This window comes from Paralichthys olivaceus, chromosome 13, assembly GCF_024713975.1.
Source record: "Paralichthys olivaceus isolate ysfri-2021 chromosome 13, ASM2471397v2, whole genome shotgun sequence".
Lineage (NCBI taxonomy): Eukaryota > Metazoa > Chordata > Actinopteri > Pleuronectiformes > Paralichthyidae > Paralichthys > Paralichthys olivaceus.
This window is the reverse complement of record NC_091105.1, coordinates 3,959,524-3,985,955: the sequence shown is the minus strand read 5'-3', so window position 1 is coordinate 3,985,955 and position 26,432 is coordinate 3,959,524. Positions and strand designations below refer to the sequence as shown.

The 26,432-nt window shown below is 42.7% G+C and overlaps 1 protein-coding gene across 2 annotated transcripts in view; it reads left to right on the top strand.

The window, feature by feature from the left end:
* The first annotated feature begins 4,649 nt into the window (after positions 1-4,649).
* Positions 4,650-26,432, top strand: part of sema6cb (semaphorin 6Cb) — a 136,718-nt gene continuing 114,935 nt past the window's right edge. Inside the window, exons 1-2 of one of the 2 annotated variants that reach the window (XM_069537681.1) lie at positions 4,650-4,850; positions 23,292-23,376. The gene's annotated coding sequence lies outside the window, so the exon portion shown is untranslated. The remainder of the gene's footprint in view (positions 4,851-23,291; positions 23,377-26,432) is intronic. The other variant, XM_069537679.1, reaches the window with a different exon arrangement.

The window sequence follows — 26,432 nt, the reverse complement described above, 5'->3', positions numbered from 1 at the left end:
GGTCTTATTTAATCTTTTTCAACTTTTATTTTTTCCCCTTGAATAAACCAAAACCAGCAATGAATTAAACAGAAAAACTAATATTGTCTGAGTAGCCACAGTCTGACAGCTTATTTATCTGGGCCGCAGGACTTTCATCCAAAATCAGTTCAAAGGCGCCGTAAAAGAGATGAAGTATTTTCATTTGAATGACACATTTCTTCATAACAACCAGTGCAGATTATTCTGAAACAACAACTGAATTTTAGATCTCTGCACAAGATGAAACATTACACTGTGGTTTTCTGTTGTGCATTAGCTAATTGGAATTTTTTCCTGGACAGAAACATTTGATATTTCAACAACTTTAGCTGGAATAAAGAATGAATATTCTTTGGGCTCCAAAGAATCTGATATGTGGACGCTGGATGCTGAGAAGACAAATGTTTCCTTATTTTGGTTTAATAACCAAACTGTTTGTCAAGTCAAAGAGTTCACAGCCATTTATTTTAAAATGTGGCCTGAAAACGCCCAAAGACTTTGCAGCTTTTTATTAAGACCCGGGAAAGAAAACCTGTGGGAATGGCCATGTTCATTATGGGGCTATTGTAACCGTGTGACTCTGTCTGAGAAATAATCACTTCATGTCCTTTGTCCATCACCTCTTCCAGCTCCTGGCAGAAAAATATCACACGGTCTTAGTAAAGTGTTATGCTAGCTGGTGGTTAGCTCGTGTTTGTTGCACTACAGACGTACCTTACGAAAGTAAATAAAATGTACATGCTGCAGCAAAGATGCTCATTTCCCCTCTTAGAGTGTCGGTTGTGTCCATAGACTGTGAAGAAGAAAGAGAAAGACTCTGCTCGGTGTTTCGATGACTGTATAAATATCTCCACCAATCACAAGTCATGTAATATCGTCAGGTATTTACAACGAAACACTGATAAGAACAACCTAAAATAACTTTGACTTGTTAGTTTAGTCCATGTCTCATTTGCTAACAAGGAGGAGGTGATGTTTATGACTTATACTGCATCAAACCACCAGGGGGCGATTAAGATGATTTGGGGAACTGTCAAATCTTCCGTCTTGATTTACAGTCTGCGACTTGTCCCAAAGCAAACAAGAGAGCACCAGTTAAAATGATGATGACAGAGTTTTCCTGCCCTTTTCTAACTAATTATCACGTTCAGATTTCTCAACACCTCTGTTGTTTTTGCCGGAAGTGTGGTTTCGTGAGATAAGAAGGCAAGAGGCGAGAAGTCCATTCCCCTTTATTCGCTAAAAGTCACAAAAATGAAAGTGACGAGGCAGGTTGAAGGAGGAAATTACAATATGTCATCACAAAATAAACCCTGGATTCACAGATTGAGAGACCACCGATGAAACAATTAATTTAATCTCTGAAAGCAGTTTCTGTAAGAGAGGCGTCGCACTTATTTGAGTTCTGGCCCACGCAGTCAGAAGAGAAGATTGACGTCACGCTCATGTCTGTTCGGTAAATATGAAAGTTCAGCGCGCTGACAGTTTACTTTAGTACAAAGACTGAGAATAGACACATAACCACAGCCTGCTGACAGCTGCACTGACAAAACAAACTAGATAACTTCAGTATTTTTTCCTCATTAGTCCTGCTTGACTTATTTTGGGACAGAACCAGCCAATGCTCTGAAGTTCAAAGTGCGTCATGACATCAAACCAGAAAAGATCAGCGTCCACGCTTCCAAGATTAAATCAGTGTGTTAAACTGAGTCACTTCACTTGGGAGTGAAGTTAGTGTTTTTTTTGACCAGTGGAAAAGTGACTTTAGATATTTGATGATATATAAATGGGTTAAAACGTCATGAATGACTGAGACTGGATTTTTAATGGGTATGTGTATCAGGATCTATTGATTGCTACTATCACTCCATTCCCCAATAGTTACTGCAAAGATTTTGCCCCCTAATGTCTAATATGGCGATGTTTATGTATCCGGGATAATGTGGCTTCATATCTGGATAGTGGGATGGAGTGGAGACATGTCGTCCATCTTTGTTTACAGCCTACAGCTGTTAGCTAGTTCAAGGGCTGCACTGGACCATCTTATTACAGTTTAGCCTTGGTGGGCTGCAGACCACGTCCTTTGGCTGCGTAGACTGCATTGCCGAAGTGCAATGAATCCTGGGATTGGTTGGCCTGACGGGGATCCAACTGTTTGAGCCTTTGTTTCTCAGGGATGGAAGGACGTAGTTGTCGGCCACAACGTGGCACCATCTAGTTGCACCGCAGTGATGGTGTTCACATGCAGGCCCTGAATTGAGACACAGACAAATACGATAAGCTAACTACAAATATAACTTCCTGTGGACTGCGGCTTCATAGTTCCTCTAAAGACATGAGAGTGGGATTAATCTTTTCATGTAAGTGCAGGAAAGCTTCTTTGGATATTCACTGAACATGTAGAGGTCTGTGGACCCACAGGCTCTAAAGGTGTTTGCATTCAGAATGCAACCACTGCTCTGTTACTCTGAGGAACAGAAACACAAATTATGGAAGTTAAGACAGAGAACAGCCTGAAAATATTTTAAGTCTCTTTACTGCCAAAAAAAACGAACTGGCGGAGGATTTTGGTGAATTTGAGGGTGGCCAAAGATTAAGCCTGTCCATGTGAATTCCTCCCAACACGTGTCCTTTCCCTCCGCTCGAAGAAAGAGTTGCACCTCAACAGGCAGCATCGCTCTGCCAAAAGAAACTAATGGAGTGAATCTAAAAGTGAGACTGGGAGAAAAACACAACCACGTTTCTGCTGCTCGAGGCCAAAGACGAATCTAATAAACGAGCATGACCCGGAAGGAGTGCATCGTTAGCTTCTACCGAAGTGTGTATCGGTGGACTGTGTGTGTCATAACCACTGACGACAATCGCTGCAGGATCCACTTGAACTGTTGTCTTCAAGGAGCAGCCTGACAAGACTGACTCCAATGGAAATGCAGTAGATTAATGCTGGAGCTGGATGAGTCAGTGAGTCCATCTCCGAGAACGCTGATACAGACTCCGACCAAAACGCCTCAGCACTCTGCACAGGTGCCTAATTAGTGTAACTGGGAATTTGCTAAACATCAGCGACAGCAGCTTATTAAATCTTAAAATCAGGCTTTTATTCTTATAGGACATTAAGAGAACACACAGTTTTCTCTGTTTTCTATGCAAAGTAGCCTCCCAGGGTTTTTACACTGTGTGGTTATCCAGTTTATTTGAATACAAATATATTTATCTGTATGTGTCATGTACAGATTCATGTTAACAGAGATGAGATGGAATAAAATAATCTATAGTTGGACTGAAACAAACACTTCTTTGTTTTAAATGATTGTTACTTAAATATCTTCTGGTTCTCTACAGTTGTTTGTGTATTTTTCAGTATTTCATGACATTTCATTAACTAACGAGTCCAGTGGTTCCTGGCATGCCCTCCTTCACAGGCTGACAAAGCTCCCCACTCATCATCCAAGTTCAATTTTAATGAAATAAAGGTCAGTCCGATTACGTCAGCTAACTCTTGTTTATTTTCCCCACATACATTATATTCATTACAATTATTTTCACTTCTCTTCCTCCCCACCCCCAACCCCCGCAGTGGCTCTCTGCCTCTGGTGTTAGAACCACTGGTTTAATTCAAGCAGACAGTTTGTCCATAGGGACCGACACGTGACGTCTGATGTACAGTCTGTGCAAATGAGGTGCAATCCAACCACAGACGATTTAATTGATTAACTGAATATAAAGTAAACTTAGTCAGCAGCAGGTCTTCTGTAATTTCCAGATATCACATCACAATACCAACTGTTTGCTCATTAGTCTGTTTTATGGCCATAATTAATATTTTAATGATGTTTTTTTCATTCAATTTGAAAATTATTATGTTGCGATCATCATGTAGCTTAATTTCCCACATAACCCTAGAAGCTGTACAGACTGAACACACGTTTGCTGGTATACAAACGTGACATCAATACAAAATATAGAACAATATAGAACCTCTACACATTAAAATTGTATATTTTCAAGTATAACTATCTTAGGAATGATCAACATGTCAATGCTACATGAGGAAAATGTAAGGTAAAAAAAATACAGAATTATAACATCAATAGCACAAATAATAATAATGAAATATATATTTAAAAATGAATATGTATTGATGATTATGATCATGAACAAAACATAGAACCTTAACACATCATTAAAAAATATAGTAAAAGGAACAATTACCTTAATATATATATATATATATATATATTTTTTTTTTTCTTTTAAATAACTCTTTATTTGACTTTATGACCGTATGAACAAACACAGAACTATATGGTTTGATTCAACATGTCAATTTTAATTATTATGATAATTGTGATGATGATTATTATGATTATCATGAAATTTTAAAGTAACACAATAAAAAGTATAATTTACAATTAAACAACGTTGACGCCCCCTGTGTTTAAACCCCCCTGTGCTGACCTCTGATTGGCTGATTGTGTTTACGACGTTCAGACGTTCAACATCTGGGAGAAAACTCAGAGAACCGACCAATTGGAGACGGGGTGATCCCGCCCTCGCTCTGTGATTGGTGGCCCGCCTGTCAGAGCCCTCCTCGGGGGCGTGGTGTGAGCGGCAGCTGTGTTCAGTGTGAGTTCGGACTGTGAGCGGAGAGGCGCCTCCTCTGTGCTCCGCTTCTCTGGGAATATAAGAAACAAGAGGCTGAGACTAACCTCTGCTCTTCACTGAGACTTTTTTCCTCTGATCCTCGGATCTCGAACGTCAAACATCAAACTCCACTTCTGCACGTGCGGGGTTTTATTTCTCTGGCTCTCGGCGGAGGAAACACTGAGGTAAGAAGTGCTGCTCTCGCTTTTTACTTGGACACTTAAAACGATGCTGCCGCTGCTGCCGAGGCTGATTTATCCAACTTTAACACAACACTCACATTATTCCACCAGCCAGAGGAACACTTTTAGGATTTCATCACGCAGTCCTGTCATTTCCGACACATTTTCACGACATTAAACACTCTCGCTAAGTTGGATTTCGGCTCCGGAGGATGAGGAGACGTTTGTTTTCTCTCTCCGGTGTTTTTGGCTCTGAGAAAGAAAAGCAGCAACTACAAGTCACTGAGCTGATGTAGACATGTTGTACTTCTACACCCCTGCGTTTATACACATAAGAAGGAAAAGCCTCCATGTTTAGTGATTGAGTCCTTAATCAACTTATCACCAATTAGCAGATGACTCTGATTGGCACTAATTGAATTGTGGGTTTATCCTCCACCGGAGAGAAACGCTTCATTTGTTCACCCGCTGCAGAACAATAAACACACGTATTTAGGGAAGGTGATTTTTTTTTTTTCGTGCAGGATCAGATCCCAGCTGTGATCATGTTTTCGTGATCGCATTGACAGGGAGCGTTCACCGTGCACAGATTTGCACCGCGTTCACTTCATCTGCAGTTCTGTCTTGATGCCAAACTCGCAGGGAAAACGATGAGCTCATTGTTCGAACAGGTCTCTGATTTCTTTCTGCAGCACCGGACTCAGACTGTGTTCTTCATTCTTCTTCGCCTCTTATCTCTTTGTGTCTCTTTTCTTTCAAAGAGAGAAACCTGCGCCTTTTTCATTCCCTCTCTCTCTCATAAGCTCCAGGAGGCAGCGGGTGGTTGTTTGTGTTGAAACCGAGGAGCTCAGAGCTGCTCTTGAGCCACACTCTCTGCTGAAATTGGACTGTGATTTGTCTCAGCCTGTTGTGCATCACCCCCCTCTCATCTCCCTCAGTGGGTGTTCAGTTTCAGTTGAGGTTAAGAGCAGTTCAGCAGTAAATAAATCTCTCCTATGCACAAACAAGAGATAAACTCCACCACCACTTCTTGCCTGTTTCAAGGGAACGTTGGGGCTCTTGCTTTGCTCAAAGGCAGCCTGCTTCTCTCATCTGATCTTTCTCTGGCCTTGCAAAAGTTTTGCAGGCATGTTAAAAAATGCATGTGCAGCTTAAAGGATAGTTCACCCAAAACTGAAAATTCACTCATTATCTCCTCACCACTTTGCCGATGGCGAGGTGAGTGAAGTGTCTGAGTCCAGAAAACACTTTTGGAGTTTCAGGGGTAAACAGTGTTGCAGCTGAATCCAATATAATTGAAGTAAATGGGGATCCATTTTTCAAATCAGGGTCAAGTTTTTGCCCTAAATGTCCTCTGTGATCGTCCTCCTAGTTACTGCTGCATCTCTCGCAAGAACTCGTGAATATCGCTAAAACTCTGCAGCTATCGCGAGTCCTCGCTGATCTCGTCTCCTAGTTACTGCTGCAGTTAGTAGGAGGAGGATGTCAGAGGACATTTAGGCTAAAAACCTGGTGTAAACGAGGCTGTTTTGAGTCAAATTTGAATGTCGGGGCTTCCGGGACACATGGATGACACCACAGGAGCAGTGTGGAGGCATTTCAATTGAATTGGACCCTAGAACCCCAAAAGTGTGTTGTGGACTCAAACACTTAACCCGACCCTCCATCAGCATAGTGGTGAGGAGATAATGAGTGCATTATCAGTTTTGGGTGAACTATCCCTTTAAGGGTTACAGTTCCTTTGACTGCACATTTGGAGAGTGCCTCCTGTTTTTGTGTTGGGGGATAAACATCATGCTCTCCCTGCTCTCCAGCCGGTCAGATGTTTAAGTGGAGACCGTGCGGTCGGATCTTGTGACTTTTCTTTGGTTTTGCCTCCTCTCAGCTGCTGCAGTGATATCCTAGGACAGGGGGGGTGGGCACGGATGGCTTGCGGTTTCCTACCGCAGTTGCACCGTGACTTAGCTCTCTGTGCTGCTCAGAGGACATTGCAATGTGGTTTCAGCTTATTTCATTTGACATGTTGCCGCTCTGTGTACAAGCAGAGATGCAGCTGCCCTGCAGGAGATGTGAGGTGCTCCGGTGCAGCCTCAGTCTGTCTGATACCGACCAGCAGTTACCGGTCTGCACTCCCACTCACTCTATACATAGAGCATATACAAATCTATATTCAAGTCTCGTCCCACGCTCGTAAACAATCAACGCTTTCCTGTTTTTTTTCCCTCTCAACACCATTAGGAAAGTCACATTCTGCTGATGGGTGAGTTACAGTCGTAAATGTGTGAGAGAGTAAAGTACCAGCAGTGCATTCATTTCCTTGTCACTGCTGAAAATTGCTTGCTCTTCGTCCAGCTCTCATTTTCAGGCCCTGATAGGTCCGTCGCTCAGTTAGCATGGTTAATGGTGCATTTAGCCCTGTGTGTAATTTTATTTCCGATTTCCATTTCGGCACTTGCTTTTAGTTTGAAATGACAAGAGGCCCCAGCGGAGGGGCCCCCGCATGTGCAGATGGCATCTTCCTAATGGTCCTCAGGGTAATGATGGTTGAAATAGGCTCCTAACCAGGGGCTGAGGACTGTGGCCCCTGGGGGATGTTCAACGGGGATATTTCCATTTTCATCATCGAGATAAAATGCTCAATATCTGCACATATTACGCCCGTGCACATAAGTTCGTCTACAGTTTGGAATGGCCTGTGAAATAATTTCAGTGGAACACATTGAGACACGTGTCATTAAACCCGGAGGCAAACGTAAAGTCGCTGAATCAAGGCTCTCACGCTCGTTACTCCTCCATTTCAATATCAGTGGAACTTGAGAGAATTGCATAATGTTTTTCTTGGGTTATTGTTGTTTCCCATACATGGGCTACACTTGGGCGGAGCTGCCGAGGAACTGTAACAGCAGCTAAAGAATATTTAGTGAACCATTTTAGCATTTTTTGTTTATCTGTCATATTAAATAACAAACAATACCATCCATGATTGATTTTCTTTTGGATTATCTCCATTTACCCTGTACGTCCCTACCCTATTGCAAGAAGGTTCTGCTGACCATGCAAACAAAGAAATACAGAGAGGAAGACGTTCTCTGGTGTTGTGCACAGACATGGCGGATATTTTACAAGCACAGACCAGGTCAAAGTAAAATTTAATTCTGCAGGGAAACACAGCGGACAGCAGCGATTTGTCGAAAGCATCTCAGACCTCGAGCGCACGATGGCTTTGTGCAACAGCCGACGACTGAAAAATGTGCCGGCGGCGGTGCTGTGCCTCGGGAAGCAACAGTTAATCTCGGCTCCTCATGCGCGACATATGGCACTTTGTTTGGCCCCACACCTGAGAGAGGCATCGGCCTGTGGCATCTCATATTTCATTTTGATAATGGCTGGTTACCCGTGGCAACTGGTGAGCCAATGAGCGCTCAGCTTCTTGAAGACGAGGGTGGATAAAGAAGACGAGGGTGGGCTGCTGGGATGCAAGCTCCAAGGCTGTGTCCCTCCCTCCCTCCCCTCCCTCCCTCCCTCACTCACCTTTTCCTGGCTGGATGCGTTGTGTCCAGCGAAGGGTGTGGGACCCCTGGGGAGTGAATTATTACCTGTCAGCCCTGCAGGCTCCCCGTCATCCATAATCCAGGGCTGACGCAGCACAGGCCGGTCCAGGCTATCTGCTGGGACAACAGGGCCTTGGCCCCCAGGTCTGGCCCCGTTTGGCCACAGCTGCTAAGAAATCACATTAACATGTTGCATCGAGCGTTACAAATGGAAGTGTTAAGAAAAGCAGGTGGACCTGCCTCATGCTCTCTGCAGCGTGGCTGACGTGGGTCCTTCATCACTGTGCTGACTGGACTTGACTGTTTTCCCCCCCGGTAGTTTTCAGCCTTTTTTCCAAGTGAGCAGAAACAGCTTCTTTCTCTGCTTGGAAGAGAAGTTCCCTCGTCTCTTTCTGCTGATTCAGAGCTCAGTGTCTCCCAGGTACACGGGCCTGCATGATTTTTAAAGTTCATTTACAGATTGGCTGTGACACAGATACAATGTATGCTTCCAGTATAGCAACATCTGTTTCCCTACTGCTGCTGCAGACATCTGCAAGTATCGGTGAAAAACAGTGGATGTTTTCAGCATTGACCATCTTTTCTCCCAAAAGTCCAATCATCAGCCATTAGATCTGAATCCTTGGCAGGCTTGTAATTACTTTTGATTCCAGAAACAGGCGTGCGGTGGCTTCCCCACTGTGGTTCTGGTGCGGTTCGTGCAGGCCTGGAAATTATATCCAAGCTGATGAGTGTGTAAATTTTGGGAGGAAAAGCTCTGAGTTCAATAAAAGGCTAGAGGGAATGGGAGGGAGAAGAAGAAAAAGATGGCAGGAGCCGGAGGACCACAAACTGGACGAGTGACAGGCCTCCGTCCATCGTCCAGACTGGCTGTCTTCCTGTGGTTTTGTCGAGCCGCTTTTTAGAAACGTTAACCCCTTGTCAAACATGTTGTTGGTCTCCACTAGCCAACCCCCACGACCACAAGCAGCGCAGCAGAAACACTGCATGTCTGTCTGGTTCGTCGAGCAATTACAGGGGGAAAAAATATACCGCGCAGCTCGCCGTGTCAGCATATTGCCTCAGATTTATATTTTAAGAGCAGAGAGGGTCTCATGAAAGAATCTTTGTTCAGAATTTAAACCTCAGTTGTGGCAATGTTTTATCCTCCTTTGTTTCATGCATATGTAAAGTCATGCACCAAGGTTTCTGTGTTTTGTTTTGTGGTTTGTTAAAAAAAGATGCAAGATTCATGCATGTCTCCCTCACTCTCGTATGAGATGCCCTTCGGACGAAGGGGAGAGCACCTTTACTGTACGTAGTATCACAGACACTGATTTGTGTATTGAAAAGGCTCAGCACTACCCACAGGGCAGCGTGGATGCAGCATGTAACACAAAAACAAATCTTTCTTGAAAGAAAAGAAAATGAATCACTGAGGAAAAAAACCTGAATCCTTGTCGTTTTCATGCATATTTCATGTGAAGCGGCAGCTAGAGTGGCTTCGTGTGTATGTTTTCATCGTTTTAAAGGATTATTAGCTGATGACTAAGCGCAAAAAGATCTTTCAGAACTGCGTCACACCACAATCCTCTCAATCCTGTTTATTTTAAAAACCTCAATGCTCAGCAGCACAATATTAACTCCCACTAGATTACGATAATGCATACATCACAGCACGGTCGCCCCCCACCGTGGAGAGGACAGAAATATAACTTCCCCCCTGGATTCCTCCCCCGTGTGTAATGAGAGGAAGCGAAACATGTCTGTGTAGAAAGCCTCATGCCACATGTAACCAAGTATTGATTGTTCAACTCAGGTGGGTGGGGGGGTTTGGGCATTGGTTTGTTGTTCCAAATGATTTCTTAATCACTTCATAATGAGGGCGGGCAGACCTGCCGCATCATTGATTAGCCAGTCAGGCTGAAAGTGGAGCAACCCCCTCACCCACTCTTACCTCCATGCTCACCCACCACCCATTACAGCCCCTGACATCCGTATATCCTGGCACATGTTTAAATTATGAGGTCAAATCTTTCTTTTCAAAGCTGAATATTCTTTTTCCAAGATAATGTGAGGCCACAGAGCTGCACTGTTTTAATCTTAAGCTGACAATAAACATGAAACCTCCTGTAGTCGACCTTCTCACTGTTGTCCTGTAATTCCCCTGAAAACACAACAATGACGTGCATCTAACACAGACTGTAAATAAAGATGGACGACTCGTCTCCACTTCCTCCCTTTGTACATAAATGGACCACCATCGAGCTTTGATGTCATGGAGCCTGTGGAGTCGTGGTATCGAGGTCCTGCTGATACAATTGCTTGACCGCTAGCTAGTCTGTCTCCGCTTGTGTGCAATTTGTTCCATCACAAGAGGACTCCACATCCAGGAGAAACATGTGGCCACGAGCTTCACTGATGCCTCCTCATATCATAAAACATCTCACAGATGGACTGAAACACACGAGAGCCATTCATGTGTTAATCACATTTGCTTATTTTATGTTTGATTTAAGCAGAGGTGCAGCAGAGTCTAATTCTTCTATTTTAACTTCCATTTAACTGCCGATGATGTTGAATAAATGTGGCTCCACACTCTATGATTATTGGATCATCTCTCAGTGCCAAGAATAATAAGGTCATATCTCAGAACGCCGTTTGAATAATTATACATTTAACTATTGTCCTGTGTTCTGCTTTGTTAGAATCAAACTGTATAGGAAGGTCGATAAGCACAGAGGTAAAGGACCAGCATGCACTTGGGTGGGGATGTGTTTTTTTTTTTTTTCTTAACCGGGGCAGGAGAGGCAGCAGGAGCCATGACTTCTTTGTTCTCTGTTTGCTTGGTAAGGATGCGTGAACAAATTAAATCTGACAGGTACAGTTAATTTCTAAGGTGTGTCAGTGGCGTTTTCATTTCAAGTTCAACCGTGTTTTATTATTATGGAAAATAACCAGTTTGCAGTTTAAATCGGTGCTTTGTCGGCAGGGTTGCAAATATGCGGCAGGAGAACGGCTTCACTATATCTTGTCTGATCCCTATTGTTACCAATCTGCTTCTTTTCCATATGAACCGCACATGAGATGCGTTTCCATAGAATCCATAAGTGCTGCATGTTGGTATATAAATTGATAACACTGGGAACTTCATTGCAAACTATCATGATCATTCCTCAGCTCCATCTTCTCTGCTGAATGATTGTCACTGCGGTGGACTGCCTGTGCTTCGCTTTCCACAGATTGGCTCTGAATTAATCAGCGTGTGCGGCACCGCAAAGGCCTTTACCTCTGGTTTTCAATTTGTGAAGTTTTCTTTTCTGTTAGTGGAGTTATTTCCTTTGCCCGCTCAGCCATGGTGGCTATCACAGCCTGTACCAACAGCCCAGTCATTCCCCTATTTCCGCCAAACAAACGGCTGTTGCGGCTGCAGGAAATGTAACATCCATCTTTGTGCCAGAGGTTATTTCCTTGGAAAGGCCGACCAGACACCCAGGGCCTCTCGTCACCTCCCCCTGACTCGCTGTGAAGTCTTGTAAGACGAGCGTTTGGCAGAGCAGACATTTGTCTTGTTTTCAGCAGAAGTTGTTGTTTCTGACACATTCGACTTCAATCGGAATACGTCTCAGCCCAGGTCCGTTTGAAAACGCAGTTATTTTTTCAATGAGATGTTTTGTCCTGACGCGACACGTTGAGCTGCTTATCGTCAGAAAAACAACAAACGTCCCGCCTTTGGTGACACAGATTGAAATCTCAGAAGTGATGGAATGATGAAATTAGGAGAAAACAAGGCCGATCCAGACACGATGAAAAAGATGTTGGCTTCATTTAAGTTGGCTGATAACGCCTGAGAAACCGCCGTCAGCCGTGTCTGCTTTGGCACGGCTCTGTTTTTTTGACTGTTCGTTAGTGTGTCTGTTTAAACCGAAGCGAGGTGGACGAACGTCTCTGCCAGGCTGTTAAATGTAGGCTTTATTTAGGAGCCGGCTGAGTGTGCAAGCTCCTGCTTTGTGCAGCTTGAAGATAAGAAAACTTTTTTTCTAAATGCAGGTAATCTTGTGAAGACTATATTTATATGAAATATGTCAGTTCATTTTAATTAGTTTATTTTATTATATTTTTAATCTCTGAAATGTAGAATTAGGGCAATAAAGCAAAATCAATAAATATCACAATCTAATTTGTATCAATAACAATATATCAATATATTACTTATGCATTGTGCACAGTGAGGCAGTATAACACATCCTCAGATTTATAAAATATGTAGCTAGTAATCAGTTCTCTGCTCATTAAGAAGAGTTGAGTACCAGAAACTGAATACAGGAGCAAACATCTGTGTTAAAACATTCTTTCACCCTCGTGTGTTTGTGTGATTTTACAAAGAAACAACTGGACACATGTGCTGTGGGTCAGAGAAGAACTTATTCCATGTTGTTGTGGATCCAGACATTTTTATCGTTTTTTTTAAACATTGTTTTTCAACATTGTTCCTGTTTCTTCCCAGGAAATAATTAATGGATCTTGAATTCAGACATATTTAATGAACTGAACATTTAATTGGCAACAGTTTTTTAATAGATTTATAGCCATGGTTTACAAGAATGAATGCAAATAAATACTCCCAACTTCTCGACTGTGATGAAATGCTTCTATTCTTTGTTTTTATGTGTTTGTAAAGGAAATGGTTTTCATTTTTTCAAAGTTTGACATTTCATAGATCAGACTGTTGAATGACTGATGGAAATAATCATTACGTTCTACATTAGTTAAACCAGTATCTCCAAAAAAGAAGCATATTTCTATATCAATGACAGAATAGATTGAATCACGGTTTATTGTGCCGATACGTGTCCTGGTTAAATCCACTGCAGTGAACACACACACACACACACACACACACACACACACACACACACACACACACACACACACACACACACACACACACACACACACACACACACACACAGACGTGTAGAGAAGTGTTGTTGAAAACTCGTCTTCATTCCTGAGACTGAACAGAACGAGGGGTGATGCAAAGAAATGTGGGTCAAGAGTTTTTGGCAGATTGAGACCGAGAGATGGAATTTCTGAGATCTGATATATTTATTTTTTTATTTTTTTGGGATTCTCTTTTCATAATGTGTTGCACAGAAATCGTCTGGCTTGTCACATCTTGGCTGAAGCAATTAGACTGACTGCATGAGGGTGGATGGGGGGGTCTGCTGCTTAGTTACTATAGAAGTAATTCTGAGTTATGATCATGTCTCATTGTTGCTTATTGGAGTTTTTGGAAATGAGAATTTTTATGGTCCTGAAACGTGAAATGAAGCAGGAAATTAAAAACCTAAGATAAGCCGTTTTTTCCCTCTGTCCTCTTCATCCAAAGCTGCTGCTTTCACACAGTAATTCGCCATCACATCCCGCTCCTGCTCCGCATGCACTCAGGAGGTGACAGGTATTCACATATTTAATTTAAGTGTTCAGAGAGTTTTTTTTTCCCACTGAGTTATCACGTCTTTTGAAAATGAAAATGGGCTCTCCTCCTATAACGTGACGTGCGTACCATCAGCGAGCGGCCGAACTGCATCTGATTTACAAACTTCTCCAAGAATAGCTGTTTGACCTTGTTGCTTGAAAAGTTGGCCTGGTCCCATTGCTCCTCCTGCACTTCTCTTGAACGGAGAGCGTGACGTTAAAACTCTGGGAGCCCTAATTTCATTTTGAAGGGTTCACTGATGGTTTGTACCAAACTCAGATTGGATTCCCACCTCTCCCTTTTCCTCCAGGCTCTTTATCCAATTTCTTATGCATGCACCCTGCGCTCTGCAGATAGAAATTTTGGCTGATTTTCTGCAAACAACACTCCTGCATATCCTGGTGCTTAAATCTGGAATGTGTTAAATTTAGAATGTGCCCCGCTTTTTCTTCTAAGGTTTAACTCTGAATCCCTGTGTGCTAATTCGTATGAAGTGTTACCTGGGTGAGGGCATCCGGTAGGGAACGTTGGCTTTTCTTAATCTATACTTAAGCTCTCGTGCTATTATGTGTGTATATTTTAGTGGTCACCATATGTGCAGTTAATATTTGGCTTGGACGCGGTGTAAGATAAGTCTGCTCGCCTACACTTAGCTTGGTCATTTTCCTCCGTTTCTCAGAACTCTGGGCTGGTTTCCATCGAATCGAGGCTATTTTTAAAACCGGTCTTTGGGGGGGAGAGAGTGGGGGTTTATCTGGGGGTTTCAGTTAGTGTCATATGAATCCAAACCCGGGCAGCAGTCCAGGGTGAGTAAAACACACCACCTCCTACCCTCCAGTGCCCCGAACGCTTCCCATTCCAAGACTGTGTACGTGTGTGAGTGTGTGCGTTTGTGCGTGTGTGTGTGTGTGTGTGTGAGTTTATTAACCATGTGTTGACTCACCCCTGCAGCTGTGTCTGTTTGAGCGGGAGAGAAGCTGCGTGATTGTGGTCAGGGAAGAATTGATTCTTCATAGATGCATCATGAGTTTCTCTTGAAGCACAGCGGTATTGATGTGCAGAAGTCTTATTGGATTTTTAAACACTGCCCTGACAAGAAAGACTATTTTAAAAATAGAAATGCATGGGAGGGCGAACTAACATTATTTTACACGGCTGTTATTTTGTCTCTAAAATGTTCAAAAAATCACTAATGTTGAAGGAAGTCCCATCACAGCAGTTTAAAAGCCATATTTAAAAAAAAGCCAATATTCATGTTTGAAAAGCTGAAAGCAACATTTTTTGGCACTTTAATTTTTAAAAGCGATGATTATTTATTAATATATCATATAATAATTACTTATTTAAGCCTATCAGCTGTGTATCAGCTGCGTGTCGAATGAAAAGACGTTCTTCAGTGCTCAATAAGTTGTTAAGTCTGTGCCACAAAGGTATTGGAGATTGTTAATGCAGACATATGTGCACATTTGAGAAGTCAGGGAATGATTAATGGCTTCTGACTTATTATATATGTGTGAAGTAATCTACTAATTAACTCATCATCTCAGCTCCAACACCTCATAACCAGTGAATTGTGCTGCAAACAAGCCGTAACTTCGACTTGACAGTTGTTGTACATCAGTTGTTTTGAAAAAAAAAAAGAACATTTAATTGAAATTGACTAATTTGGCTATTGTGGTGGATGATGTTAATGTGAATGTGAGACAGCAGATGGAATTCTGAGTGCAGTGAATGTATAGGTCTGTCTCCAGTTTACATCTCTCCACATTTGATAACATCAACATCGTCAATTTTGAAGCGTCAAACATCTGCTGTTTGATGAGAGGGCTCAAGTTGTTTGTCAGAAAATTGGATTAGAGTCAAACTGTGATCCTCCAAACACGGGGACAATCTCAGAGTAATCGCTGATGGTAATTTTAGCCATAATTGTGTAGCGTCCTGTGTGTGTTTGTGTGTGTGTGTGTGTGTGCCTGTAGAGATGTGGATGACTGCTCGGGGCTCTTCATTAATTTACTCGGAGGCTGCAAACTTATTTCTGCCAAGAGAGAGACGAAAACACAACAAAACACCTCCCACTCAGTCACACCAGCGCCGGTCCAGCCAATGAATCCTGTTTGATCTGTCTTCATTGCTTTCCTGTCCTCCACCGCCTCTCCCAGGGGGGGGGGGGGGGGCACGTCCTAGTGACTGACGGCAAGAAAACCATCTCTTGGTAAACAAAGCACCCACCACTAAAGCATGCCGTCGCTTTAATGTCACAACCCAATGACAGGTGGCCGGGTGAGAGGAATGAGGGGGCAGCACACTTTCCCTCTCCGGCCTCCTCCGGTTGCCCTCCAGCAAAACACACGGTCGGCGCCGGTGTGCGCCTGTTGCAACAGGTGGGATGACATGTCAGGAAGTCCAGTTCGCAGGCTATCGGCTGCACAGAAGTTACACAGCTGGTTGCAAACCCTTGAGGCATTATTTTACAACATTTGACAACAGTAATTTTGATGATTGCAAGGCAAACGCAAAAAAAAAATGAAACTAAAATTTCACTCAGCATGGACCTTTGCACATGTTTGCTTTACCACAGTTTTATTGGCACCTCAGTATCTGCTACACACCCATTACCTTACCCATTACCTCTCTGTGGACCGTCTCTCCTCCTTATCACATCGTTGTAGCCTGGTTTAAACTGGCAAACTGCCCTCTGAGTGAGGCAGCAGCAGGCTGCAGTCTTTTAACTGCTCCGCAGTGCGCAGAGATAATAAAAAGTTTGCTATCCACGGTGTAATGACATTAAGGGGAGACGCTGTCCAAACGGGAGTCCATGACTGATTCTCTTCTCTTATGTTTTTAGTCATGGGCCCTTAAGTAGGTCTGACGACCTGAAAGACAAACTTCGAACTGTCAAACCGACTCAGTGTGGGATACTGAATGACCCGTCACGTTGCAAAAAATCCCCTGGTCTCTAAATTAGTTTAAGTTTGATGAATCCAGCCCAACCATATGTCATTTATGTTAATATTTCAGACTCTTCAGACACTGGGGTTGAGTGCACTTACAACTTCAGGGCACGGCACCAGATATCGTAACACTGGCAAATATAATTTTAATATAAGTTAAAACAAACATCTTTTAATGGCATGAAGGTTCATTGAATCTATAAAACTTCATTATGAGGTATGAGCTTATTAAAGAGGTTCTGAATGCACCAGACGTCCTTATGGAAGTCAGTAGGTTACTCCTTGTTTTACTGAAAGTAGTTTTTGTATTGTCTGGCATATATAGTTTAGAATAAATATAATATAATAATATCTGCTTTACTGTGAAAGTGGTAAAGTTTAGTGTCATAATTCCAGTCGACTGTAGCGTCAGAGACGTTCTGACCTTGAACAAATTGGACTTAGAGAATATTTTGACTCAAAACACATTTATGAGGAAAAAGTTTTGTTCAAGAGACGTGTAATTAAATTTAATCAAATCTCGAGTTTCTTTGACATCTAATGGAAATCATGAGTCATCTAAAAAGCACCAGCACGAGCACCCCCCACCGTGATCTGGCGCACCTCCTGCAGTGCGCTCCACTTCTGCGTTTTCCACCCGGAGCTCTGATGTGAAAATTAAATGCGTAACAAAGAGGGAGCGAGCGAGCGACCGGTCTGTGCCCGACATGTGCGGGAGACACAGGTCAGTTACTGCGTTGAGGCAGTCCATTCACAAAGAAGATCTTTTTAATTAGGCGATGTTCTTTTAATTAACTAGACAGCGTAATGTCTGTGTCCATTTGTCCATTTGCTTTGCCGGAGCCGGGTGAAAATACCCTCTTTTGTCTCCTCGCGGTTTCAGAGGTCCCTGCTCCCTATTATATGTCCTTATTCACCACAATGTATTTTTCCTCTTCTTCCTTTTTAGATTAGCATGATAATACCCCATAGAGGGGAGGAAAAGTGGTGAAGAGCTATTGCGGGATTCCTCATCAGATTCACTGTGTGCAAGACCGTGGTTATTATCATACTGAATGTACCATCAGTTAAACTAACAGCCGGAATTCCGACATTTATCTCCAATATCATAGACCGACTGTCAATGGCATGGGGAGCACAATGGCAAATTATGGGTTATGTCTTGCTCCTTAAAGTCTGGATCTTTCCCCAGTGTAATTACGCTATGGTAATTCTGCTCCCCCCCCCCCCCCCCCCGCGCACGCCCCGTGGCAGAAACGAGGCTATTTCAACTGCTTGGATGTCAAGAGTTGGGTGTAGTGATGCATGAGTTAGTGAATGTTTGTGTACCAGCGGTGCCCACGAAACTTGAGCGTATCCTCTGTTTCTGGAGGCTGGGGGGGGGCAGGGGTTGGAGTGGGGGAGGCAGGCTCTGCTGGAAGTCGTAGCTGGGGTCGGATGCAGGTCAGGCCACCTTGAACTCCTCAGCTGGATTTATTGTGCTGGCGGTGGACGGGGTCAGGCCAGGCTCCTCCCCTCAACACGAGGACTTTGTTAGCGTCGGACACGAAGCAGACGCTGGCTGCACAGACAAACCCCTGTCACGGTCTCTGAAGAGAAGCCTGCAGGGGTCAGAAGTCATGTGTTAATGGGGGCGTCGCTGTAGCACGACCTGAATACTGATTGATTTTCTTGAGTGGGTGTCAAGGGAGGAGGGCCCCTGCCCGGGCGATAGTAGGGAGGGGTCAAGCCACTTACCCTACCCCATGTGGCGACGTGGAGTGAGGGAATGTGGTACAAAGGAAGGGGAAGGAGTCACAACATGACCGGCTCCTCTGCTCGACTGTACCTCAGCGGGTGTGTGTTTTCACTTTCCCTGAAACAAGACACTACACCACATGTTTTCCTTTAATAGACAGCTAAGTGGAGAAAGGGCAGCAGCGTGACCTGTTTGCCAGATGATCACTGGCTTGTTGGCATTTGGTGGAAGACACTTGAGGCCTCACTCCCCAGAACCTCTGCCAGATTTATTGTTTGTTCAAAAATGCACAACCATGGAATGGCAATGACCAACGTATCAGTCACCCGGAGGTCAGACTGCTTTACAGGTGACTCACGACCTAAGGGGAAATTCCTCCTCTTAAACAAGGCAGTGATTCATAGTAAGTATTCATCAATTCTTAAGCCAGCTCGGTCTCAATCTGCCAAAGCCGTTATCAAACTTTTATGACAAATACATTTAATTGAGGGTTAACATCTTATTTTCCACATTATTTACAATCAGCGGTCAGTTCGACATATCGATAGATTTCTAACCAGAGAGATATCTCGTCATATTTGGGACAACGGCAGTGAATCGAAGCGGACCAGTCATGTTACTCGGGGGTTTTCTCCTCCCCGTCATCAGTCAGTCTTGTCATATGAACTCATGATGATGTCCGATCACAAGACGAGGAGCTGTCTTGTGAGGAGTTCACAGCGATCTGATGACTTTGAAAGTTGTGTTGTCTGAACTTTGCATACTGAGAAGATTGTTAGTGGGAACATGGTTACTTTGCTAAACAGAAGTAAACAAACCAACAGTGAAGCCAAACCTTTTTTCAAAAAGAAGCAAACTTTTCCAAACTCGTTATCTGTAGTTTTATAGATATATAGATTTTTGCCTCTACACCAAAAGGGTTTATCTTGATTTATAGTCTGTCTGATTGTCTTAATGCTCAGTGTCTAATGCTGTTGTAACATTTAAATATAACATAAGTCTCTATAGATTGGATTTGTTTCTTTAAACTAATTACACTGAAATCATGGTCAAATTGCACAAATAAGCAGAAAAGCAGCAGAAGGCAAATGCAAAAGAAAGAATGTTTAAAAAAAGTCAGAGTTAAGATGTCATTTCAAGTGATAAAGAGAAATAAAATAACCAGTAGAGACCGGAGAGAGAAAATCCAATAAGCAGTAAGTCACTGTTTTGAGTCTTTGTTTGTATTGCTCCTTGTTCCTCTCCAGAGTTTTAAATTGAGCATTGAACTCAACCTTAATCTTGTTCTTTTGAGGTAATTGCTTCACTTTCAGCCAGTAAACCTCCAAATTATACAAGATGCTGTTTTCCCTGCGGTTCTCACAGATTTGACTTTATCAGAAGTGCTGATATGTCATGATAGCAGAGCTGCCGTCTCAGGCTCAACCAAGTCTAATTTGAATGCATTTCCAGGGGACAACTTTAATTATGAAAAAAAAAAAAAAAAAGTTCATCCTTATCCTCATTGACATTGTGCCATTTAAATGTCTCCAATCTCCTCAAGTGAAATGAGGGAAAAGTCAGAAAGGAGACAGAAACAGAAAACGCATCATCGCCCTAAAACCAGAATTTTTGTTATCAGGGAGTCTGTGATATTTGACGCTGCCTTGTTTCTGCTTGAAGAAGCAACCAACCTCAGAGACATCATGTTGTCCTTCTGCCGAACTCCTGAGTACAAAACTCAAGTCAAACTACTAAAAGCAATACGTAGTCTCAAAATCTTATGGGAGACAAATTGTGTTTTTCTCTGCCCTGGTGTTTCGTGTATTGTGAGTGTAAACTGCAAAGTTAGTGTTCAGCCGAGTTTAAATGTTTCAAATCGTTTATTCAAATTAAAACGGTGGTGCGTTGAACAAGGTCATTCTTGGAGAAGAGATGTCGAAGTTAGATTTTGGCCCAACCTGCAGTTATACCCAGAAACTGTAGTTGAATGTGCCTCATGTAAAGCCAGAGCAGAGGCCGGCATTTCCTAAAGATGCTGTAAATGGTTGACAATCTGAAACAGGGTGGGCAAGCTGAGCAGACTGAGCTCTATCAGACAGGGGGACCTTGTTTCAGAAAGAAGGAGCTGCAGCAATTAACAGTATGAGGAGAGTGATGAGTTTCTGCATCGTGTTATCACCTTTTTAAGTAATGTCTTAAATAACAATTAGGACCCTGTGAATGGACATAATATGTCTCGCTTAAGCAACAAGTTAGAAAGACCCATACCCAGCATAGCATGATAATGAAAGAAGAGCGATGGAGAAAGGTACCTGGTGGAAAAAGTTTGTAAAGTGGCTGACCGGTATTTCATAATGGACTGGAGGTCTGGATGATCTCATGAAGCTTCTATCGTTAATCCTCAGAGTAGATCCGGCACCCTGGCGTTTGGATCTGGGATGATGAGGGAGTAAATCTTCTTACAGTGGGCTCAGTTGAGTAATCAAACTGCTGCCAGAGTGGTATTAACAGGTCGGGGGGACATGCTAGTGCAAGGGGAGATTTTTTTTAAAGATCTCTTTCCCTCCATTCCTCTCACAAACCCAGGTGGTACTATAAACATATATATATATATATATATATATATATTGAAATAAGAGGTTATAAGCTAGGGCTGCATGAAGGACTAATCATTCCTAATCATTCCTCTGAGCAAATGTTGTGTGTTACGTAAGCAGAGAAGTTTCGATATCATCTGCAGCCCCACTGCCTCGGATCCATTTACCAAATCAATAAAAGACTCATTCCACAAGTGTGATATTTGAAGACTCAATGCATCCATAATTGATTCGGCAGATTACGTCCACTAAGAGCTCGAGGTAGCACAAGCAAGGAAATGGGAAGAATCAAACATATGCTCCAACGGTTCAGAGGCCGGACATTGATTTTCCGTTTCTTTTTCAGTTGTGGTTTTGAAGTTGTTCACATTGAAGGATGGTGTTTATGCATTTCGTCCGGAGTTTGAGTACTTTGGTCAGGGAATGTTTTTTCCTTTTTCCCTCTCTTCCCTCAGTCAGAACACATTAACCCAGCACTCTAAAATACAAACCTCCCTCAGTACTGTGACTTCTTGTTTTTGTAGGTCAGGGCTTTTGTTTTTAGCCTTTTGTGCATAATTTAAGATGTTCCTCCGATTGTTTTTACCTGCACACAGAATTGCCAGAGAGCACTTTTGAGTTGAGCTTCTGACTTGTGTTTCTGGCCCAATCTGAGTTTCCAGTCTCAGTTTGCTGCCCCCTCATTTGTTAGAAACGATGGTAGACATGTGGACATGATGTTAGCAGATGGCCGGCGGATGTACGTTACTGAAGCCCGTCTGGATTCTCCCATAAAGAACAGACACACTCCACTGAATTAGTCAAGATGCATTTAAGGGCAATTTGTAGTCTGGGAACTTAAAGTGCTTCAGATAGAGTCTGGAACCGTTGTTGAGCCTGTGCTGGAATTTCCACTCGGCCTTATCTGCCTTTTGATGAGCTGTGTTTTCTTTCCCAGGCAGTACTGAGAGTTCAGAGAGCGCAGACCCCTGTCAGTCAACTTTTCACACTATACCACTGAAACAAGAAAATAATGACGGTATCACGCTACCCAGTACGGCCTGTTACTGATACACTACCCAGCAGTCGCTCCTTTCATCCGGGGGCTTGTGGTTCTATTGTCAAAACAAAGAGAACTTGAGAAGGTGGTCGAGGAAAATAAGCTGGTGAGCTGGCTTTGCCTCAACCTTAACTGAACCATCATCAGCATGTGGCTGCCAGCTGGTCCGCGTGCTAATCCAGAGGACGCTGCCTCTGCAGTTCTTCCACGGCTCTGCTGCGTGAAATGTGCTGGTTGGAGGTCAGAACCTGCACTGGCTCCATTTGTTAATCAGTCTGTTGTAAATGCTGCGAAATGCAATGAGCTAGTTGGTTTATTGGCGGGTGGTAACCAACGTCCAGGTTCCTGTAGTCGTCTCTTGACATGCAAACATTTCAAGACTTTCAGAGATGTAACACACACACTTCAGCTTCAGTTACAGATAAACTGCACAGGAAGTTCCTCAGAAACTTCTTCTTCAGAACAACGGCTTGTGTTTGTGTTTATTCAATGAAAAGGGCCAATGAATTAACACTTGTACTCAAGTCCAACGTGTCATTTTGCTAGATTTCACCAATCAGGCTAGTTTTCATTTGTAGGTTAATAGTAAAAGAACATATAGCCACAAAAAGCACAGAAGTAGATTAACAGACACTTTTAATACCAATTATACATCTGTGATATAAGTACAATATATGAAAATGCTCATGTTGGATGCTTATTGTGACGTCTTTCACTGTTTCACATCTTTTGCATGTAAACTCGGAGCAGAGTTAAACTCTGTAATAGTGATTTGATGAAAACACTGCTTTGTCTGTACATTTAGAAAATCACTTATTAGTCAAAGATGGTGAATAATTTTGTCGCAGTTTGCTTCCTTACGAATGTTAATTTATCTTCAGTACATATGAGAAAGGAAAGCAGTGTGTTTAATTAGTTTTCCCCCTGATAAATAACACAATAACCACTTTTTACTTAATGAATAACAAAAAAGTATAAAAGGACTCTCAGGGTTCGCTTGAGGATAAACGCAGGATTATTTCACCGACGGTTCTCAGAGGCTTCGGTAGCCTCACTGTGAGTTGTCCTGCATCATGTCTCAGACACACACTGATGTTAAAGTCACGTCTCATTCTACCTCCACAGATTCATAGCTGACAGCTGCTGTGTGAAGCCCGTGCCGACCTGGTTTACACCTGGATCACTGCAGTCCCACTGTCGGAACACAAAGGTAAGAAAGGCTGCTGCTGCTTTCTAAACTGGATGCTGATGTATTTACAAGTTAAAGATTTGATTCGGGGAAGGATCGGAGTCTCTGTTCTCTTTTAAACTCAGTGTTTTTAGATTGAATTGGATTTAATAAGACCAAAAAAGGTCTACTTGAAGAAGACGTCTATAGAGACCGCCTAATTAATGGATGCTTTGTAGAAATACTGCTACTGAAGCAGCTTTTTAAATTAGATATCGTCTCCTCAATTACTTATCTACTCATTTTATTTAAATGTCAGGAGTTATCCTTTAAATATTTAGCCAAAGTTTTATAAAGAGATTTTTTTTTTCCTTTCTCAAACCGTGCACAAACTTGAGCTGATGCAGTGACTCCACATGTTCTGCTGTGAATCCATTGATCTGAAGAGCAGCAGGAGCTTTGTGCTCACTGTTCATTTTTAAATGCTGTGTTGATGAGACCATTTTAAAGGCCCTGAATACATATTTTCACACTTAGTGCCACGGGGCGTTAGATTATTATTTGATATCATCTCGCAGGAGAGTTGTCTGTGTTTATGTTCATGCTCGTCTCAGCCCTCATCTCTTCGTGAGATTATAAGAGGACTTATGTCGGTGTTTGATATTTTGTTCAGTGTGTGTTTGTGAGTTGATCAAGCGAACACACCTGGTTGAGGTTTTCCAGCAGCTGGAGCGGAATGGGCTGCAGAAAGGTGTTAGAAACCTGTAGAATCACTGAGCAGGTATTGCGTCTGGCTGGGTTTGTCCCCAGTGAGCCCGACTGTGGACAGCAGAGGACGGGCCAAAGGAGAGGCGCTGACGTGACGCCCCGTGGGGCGACTTGAAACAGATGGCTGGCCAGATGCAGGCCGGCTGTGACCTTGAATGCTTGTCAAGGAAAAGTGTCTCAAAAACAAATGATGACTGACAATACAGCAGCAGGGACAGTTCCGTGTTTGTTTCATGATCCTGCGTACAGTTCATTTTCTTTGGTTTACACCTCATCAGAGAAGTTCACCAGTTTTTTTGGCACAAATTAATTGGGTTTTTTGTGGTTCAAACTGTTCCGTTGTGTAAACAAGACAAACTCCCAGAGCTTGTATTAATCTGAAGTCATTCCGGTAACTCGTTACCTCGCAAACATTGAGAATTCAGTCAAGTCAGGATGTTAAAATATTCAGGTTTCACTCTGTGCAACTTGAGCATGATGGACTTACTAAGCCTTGTTTCACCTTCTCTGGAGTTATCCCAGAAAGAAATAACCACAGGAAATAAACAACAGTCGAGTGTGTTTCATATTCACTTCATTATGTTATGGTTCGTTCTGCAAGCACGAGGAACCTGTAACTATCAAATGTCAGCATCCACCGTCTCATACTCATTAATCCTCGTGTTTGAAATCTTTTCCCTCAGTCGCTAATAACCTTTTCCTCGGAGAGAAGACATTTCTCTGAGTGTCTCTGTGAGGATTAGTTTGATTTGCATTGTTCTATGATTTCAGTAAACATTTTCATTATGAAGCAATCTAACAATCGTCTTCTCGGCTCATCAATTATTCAGTCGCTGCATAAAATATCAGAAAATGCTGAAAAACGTCCGTTAGAATTTGCCAAAGCTCAAATTATCATATGCAAATAAGTCTTTCTGTCGGACCAGAAGTTCAAAACACAAATTTAATCAGTTTTCTAGAAGGCAGAGAAAACCTGCAAATGACTGGAACCACTGGATTTATTGTGTTTATCAAATGACAGAAAATATAATCAATTACCGTGGTTGTTACCAATCATTTGTCAGTTGAGTTCTTAATTAACCAGCTTCAGCTCTCACATTTGATTGGACATGCGTTCAGTCTCAGAGGTTGATTTGACTGCAGGAGAACAGTTGTCAGACTTGATCATCTTGTGAATACATGTTGGTTCAGTGCTGAGTCTGTTTATTTATAAGATTAGATGAAATTATTCCAAGTCATATCCTGATTAAACATTTTATAACTAAAATGAAATGTTAAAGATAAGAAAATTCCTGGATCCATGTTCCATCCTTTCAAGTTTTGTGGGAAAACCTTCTAGAATATATTTTTTTAATCCTGTTGACAATCGGATAGCGACGGTAACAAACACGTCTCCACTTCATCCTGGTATCCAGACAAAAAGCTGAAATATCTCTGTTATGAAAACTGCTGTCCTCATCTAATCAATCATTTGGAACCAAAGTATCGAGGTCCGGCTGATGCACTCGCTTGAGAAATCACATTTATATATTTGAATAATGAATTAAAACCTTATTTGAAAATAATCCACACTTTAACGTACATCAGTTTGATAAGAAACACCTGAAATGGCTGAAACAGTAATAAAGTGTTAATGGAGCCTTCCTGGATGGATTGCTGAAAGAAACGGGACTATTTAGTGAGTTTGTTTAGTTTTATCTTTGCACACTCAGTCGAAGCACAGTGTTGATCTTTTGTCGGCACTAGAGGAGATACCTTCCCGATGCAGCAGACTGTGAAGCAAGCGCCACCAGCAGCCTGATAATGTGCAGGGCTCTGGGGCTTTGAGCACAGCAAAGAGAGCTTCATGATCAGAGCTGGGGACTGGATGTTGAGGTGGTGGTGTGGAAGGAGCTGTGAGAAATAAGAGGAGATGGAGGAGGGTGGAGGTGTCAGGCGTATAATTGGGGTGAGGAGATCTCTGGGGTGGATAGAGGGAAGCTTTATTAAGACCGCTCAAGTCTGATGTGCTTGCACGGCCGCCGAGCTTCTTCCCCGCACATGCACACGCACGGGCCAATCTTCCATTTCCACAAGAGACTCTGTGACAACAAAGGGATGAAGGGCAAAGTCCTCAAGCTCCTTTCAGTCCCAGATAAGACAAAAGACCCCATTACTTGGAAAGCACTGATGGGGAGGCAGCAGTGTATGGATCTGTCTTTTTTTTTTGTTTAAATCAAGGCTCATTGTTCCTGCATCCTCACTCTGAAGCTAAGTTGCTGTTACTTATTGATGGTCCTGAGATGCAGTAGATTCCGTGACTTGTCTGTGATTTATTCAGTCGTCTACCA